This window comes from Penaeus vannamei, chromosome 6 (assembly GCF_042767895.1).
Source record: "Penaeus vannamei isolate JL-2024 chromosome 6, ASM4276789v1, whole genome shotgun sequence".
Lineage (NCBI taxonomy): Eukaryota > Metazoa > Arthropoda > Malacostraca > Decapoda > Penaeidae > Penaeus > Penaeus vannamei.
This window is the reverse complement of record NC_091554.1, coordinates 33,785,721-33,790,720: the sequence shown is the minus strand read 5'-3', so window position 1 is coordinate 33,790,720 and position 5,000 is coordinate 33,785,721. Positions and strand designations below refer to the sequence as shown.

General features: G+C 36.0%; 1 protein-coding gene across 2 annotated transcripts in view; it reads right to left on the bottom strand.

Annotated features, from left to right (window-relative positions):
* LOC138861903 (uncharacterized) overlaps positions 1–2,765 on the bottom strand; it is a 75,482-nt gene extending 72,717 nt beyond the window's left edge. The window contains exon 1 of one of the 2 annotated variants that reach the window (XM_070122351.1): positions 2,701–2,765. The gene's annotated coding sequence lies outside the window, so the exon portion shown is untranslated. The remainder of the gene's footprint in view (positions 1–2,700) is intronic. The other variant, XM_070122352.1, reaches the window with a different exon arrangement.
* Between the last annotated feature and the right edge of the window lie 2,235 nt (positions 2,766–5,000).

Sequence of the window (5,000 nt, the reverse complement as noted above, 5' to 3'; positions counted from 1 at the left end):
GTAGTCATTATTGTAGCATTAGGGCTATTTTATCTCCATTGCAGTTACGAATTTAACCATGAACCTCTTCATAGTTATCACTTCATATTTTATAGTTATCATTATCATTGATGATATAATAAATGCAGACATCTTAAACATCTCAAGCTTTTCTCCTTTGCTAGCAATTATATCATCATAACTTTATTGATATCCTTGTTATCATCACAGCATATTTTTTCTTTTATCTACTAATGCTATGGTATTTATCTTTATCCTTCTCTTTATTACTGGTCCAGTAGATATTAAAATGCTGTCAGCATAAATATTTTCTATGTTATCGTAACCTTGTCTTTACACCATTGCCATCCTGAATATCCCTATCATTATACACACACACACACACACACACATACATATAGGTATATATATGAATATATGCATGTATGTATATATGTATGTATGCATGCATGTACGCATATGGTAATTACTATTCTATAATTGCTACTGTTGTCATAACAAACATTGTTGTATTTGCCACTACAACTGTATTACTGTCATTACCCTTTCTATTATAAGTTTGCTTCTACTCTCATCGCTGCTAGTGTTGCTCTTGTCATCTCAAGGATGATGATTACTGCTACTATTATAAACAATATTATAAGTAAATTTGTTTCATTGCCCACATTTCATTGCCCATCTTCCTTTACTTGATATTATCACCTTATTATTATTGTCATAACCATCATTATTATTATCAGTGTTATGATCATCCTTGCTATTACCATCATTCTTGTTATTAATATCATTGCTGTTATTATCGTAATTATAATGGTTATCATTATTACTATTGTTATTATTACGATAGTTATTATCATTACTATTTTTAATATCCTTATTATAATCATTATTGCCATTAGCGTTATCATCATCATTAGCATCATCATCATTATCAATATTACCATCTGTATCATTTCTATCACCATCCATATCATTATTCTTTCATAATAATAAGTATTTGTTGTATTACTATTATCTTCATTATCAACATCATCTGCATTAGCATTATTGATAGCGGTTCTATCACTATCACTAAAATCATCATTATCATTTTCATCAGCTGTTGCCATAACATGTAGTAGTAGTAATACTTATGTCCATTATTGCTACAGTTACTACTATTCCTACTGCTACTGCCACTAATAATCTACTACTATTACTACTACTATTATTACTATTATTAGTATTATCATTATTTTTAACCTCTTCATTATCATCATTATTATCATCCTCTTCATTAACCTCATTATTATTAACTTCTTCATTATCATCATTCTCATTCTCATTATTATTAGTTTTATCATTATTATTATCATCATGATCGTTATCATTATTATTATTATTGGTTGTGGTGGTGTTAAAATAATCATAATCATCGACATCTTTCTTATGAGGATGATCATCCACGTTTTCATCATTATCCCTCATTATCATATCAAATTAATCGTATTATCATTACCGTCGCCCCTCCTACGACTTCCAAATCATCATTATCCTCTGCATCACCTTCATCATCATTACCACCCCTATTACCAATAAATATATACATTCTTCTTATCCTTTTTCCCTCTTTATCTATTCCACTCTTCTACAAATGCGAGTTGCCCGAGTTTTTTTTTTTTTCTTTCTTTTTTTAATCCGTTTTCAAGCATAGCGAATCGTAAGGTTAAAAACGGCCCTTCTATTCGCGAAACGTAAATTGCCGCGGAGTTAAATTGCTCGTCTCAGATAAGCTGCGCGTGAGAATATGCATAAGCAGAGGAGTGAATTTACCTTCCACGAACAAGATGCGGTGAGATAAGAGCCCAAAGAGATAAGGAAAGATAGGAAATACATATCCATAAATCACGTGTTCGTAGCTACATCATGGAATACAAAATACATCATGGAAAAGAGAGAGCATTTCAAAAAAATAAAAAATAAAAAGATAAATAAATAAATGGTGAGAAAAAGGCCCTGGCAGATACTTTCATTTCCGGTACGTATAGTACATAGCATGTTTATTCATCTACATCAATTTCTTTCTGTTTTCTGTAGTTCAGTAGCAATGGCGACGTTCACTACCGAGGAACAGAAACGCTATCCATCCTTTTAGAACGAATAAAAAACGTCTTTTTCTTCGATCGGTGCATTCTTTATCCCAAGCAAGCAATAGTTCTACTCGCACTCGAAGCTACCACCTGAAAGCAAGACAATCATGCATCTAATTTCTCTATCATAGACACAACCAACTTCTTATATATGGAAAAAACGATTTTATTGTTCATGCCTCAGAGTTATATGGTTCCGATAGAATTTGTCTTGTTTTCGTTGATAATTGTCTGTCGAAACGTCTTGGTACAACTTTCTCGTTCACTTTAAACTTTCGTCCGATGGGAATCAATTGAGTTCTGATTTTTCAGTCTCTTAAAAAGGTGATTTCTGTCCACGGAATTTGAGGTACAACTGATGCCATTTTAGTTCCTAAACAGAAAAAGCCTTTCATCACCGCAAGAACTTGTGAAAAACATGAAAGGTAATATCATGTGAGGTCAGAGATGAAAAAAGGGGATACATGAGACATAAACAAAGACAGTTATTCAAGAATTAACAAATAACGAAGTCGAACAATAACAAAAGATTGACGCGTGATTTCCTCCTTCATCCGACACGCGCACATACACACACACAGAATAGAATCACTGGAGTCTCCCCGGGACGCGCCCGCACGTACGTCCTCCCTAGACAGCGTGTCGGGACTTACTGGCGGGGCGACCGAGAGCGAGCGAGCCCAGGACCGAGCCATGCTGAGCTCCTCTCGCCTCCGCCGTCTTCCTCCTCCTCCTCTTTTCCTCCTTTTTCCTCTTACTCCTCCTCCTATTCCCACTCCTCTTTCTCATTATCTGTTATCTGTCTGTTCTTTCTCTTAATCCACTTCTTTCTTCTCTATTTCGTCGTCCTTTCTCCTAATCTCCTCCTCCACCACTTCCCCCTTCTCCTCCTATTCTTCTTCCTCTTCCTCTTCTCCTTCTTCTTCTTCCTCTTGTCCTCTTCCCCTCCTCCTCCTCCTCCTCCTCCTCCTCCCATCTCCCCTCCTCCTCCTCCAGCCTCCTCCTCCTCTTCCTCCTTCTCCTCCCCCTCCCCCTCCACCTCCTCCTCCTCCCTCTCCGCCTTCCTATTCACACGGAACACACTACCCGGGCTCACAATCATGCTTCCTCCATTTGTTCTAGGTCGGAATATTACCCTTTTTTTTTGTCGCTGTTGTTGCCCTCCCTTCGTGACCTGGGTTCTGGCGGATAGATCTCGACGGACCGCTTGATATTCTTAACGAATTTGTAAGTGTGCGAAGGTGGGATTCGCGTTCCGGGATTCGTCGGGGAGATTCGCGAGGCGGGTTTGCGTTGCGACAGGGTATTCCAGGTGCTAATTGTATTTGTTCTCTTGTCAACCTCCATTTTGCGTTCTTTCGCAAACTGTTTTGTCTCTATTTTTGTATGTTTACATTGCTTTAGTTATATGTATATGTATATATGTACATATAGAAATGGATACATATTTCTAAGTGTGTGTGTGTGTGTGCATACATACATGCAAAAATGCATACTTATATATTTATATATATATATATATATATATATATATATATATATATATATATATATATATATATATATATATATATATGTATATGTGTGTGTGTGTGTGTGTGTGTGTGTGTGTGTATGTATATGTGTGTATATGTATCTCTCTCTCTTTCTTTCTCTCTCTCTCTCTCTCTCTCTCTCTCTCTCTCTTTCTCTCTCTCTCTCTCTCTCTCTCCCTATATATATATATATATATATATATATATATATATATATATATATATATATATATATATATATATGCATGTATGTATGTATGTATAAGTGGACGTATCAGAGACTGCCTGCTGAAGTACCATAGACCGAAGCAATCTGGATTCAGTAGATTGTATCTTGACGCTTCGACTCATTATAGAACGCCGTCGGGTGTGTGTGTGTGTTTCGGGTGGGGGGGGGGGCTGTCGAGCTTCTTTCCTGTTAGTTCAGGGAAGGCTGTATCCTTGGGCCAACATTTTCCAACACTTGCATGGATACTTGGCACAGCTGCTGCCCAAAGTCAGTAAGGAGGTTACTTACCTTGACTTTGCTGATGATGCTATTTTATCTGAATCCCTGGATACCATAGTGGTGGCTCTGGATACATTTCGCAATGAAGCGAAGCCTCTAGGTCTAGAGGTTTCTTGGACCAAGAAATCTAAGATTTTTGTGACTTGCTAGGAGAACCTGTTCGGTCGGTACGTGCTTGCGACAAGGGCAATGAAGTCACAGAGAGATTTACATACCTTGGTAGTGTAGTTCATAACTCCGGGCTGTCACGGCAGGAAGTCAGTAAGCGGATTGAACTGGCAGCAGGTGTCATGAACTCTCTCTACAAGAATATTTGGAGATGCCGGTAAATATGCAGATATACCAAACAAGGTTTTTCAAGGCCCTGATAATGCCAGTTTTACTCTACGGTTAGCGCAGTTTATTGGCTTGGTAACCATAATAGACATTACTGTCAAGGAAACACAAATATGTCTCAAACTTTATATCTAAAGGATGATAAGAATTACAACAACGGTAATAACAGTACTGCTTCTGCTACTACTATTGCATCTGCTAATGCTACTCTAATACTACTAATGGTAGCAATAACAATAATAACAACGAAATACACGTGAAACCTATGGTAATAGCAGCATCAAAATAATAAAAAACAAATCCTCTTTTCTATATCTCTTCCTCTGTAGATTTTAGCTAAAATTTGCAAAATGTTTGCATATATATATATATATATATATATATATATATATATATATATATATATATATATATATATATATATATATGTATGTATATGTATATATATATATATACATATATATATAGACATATATATATATATATATATAT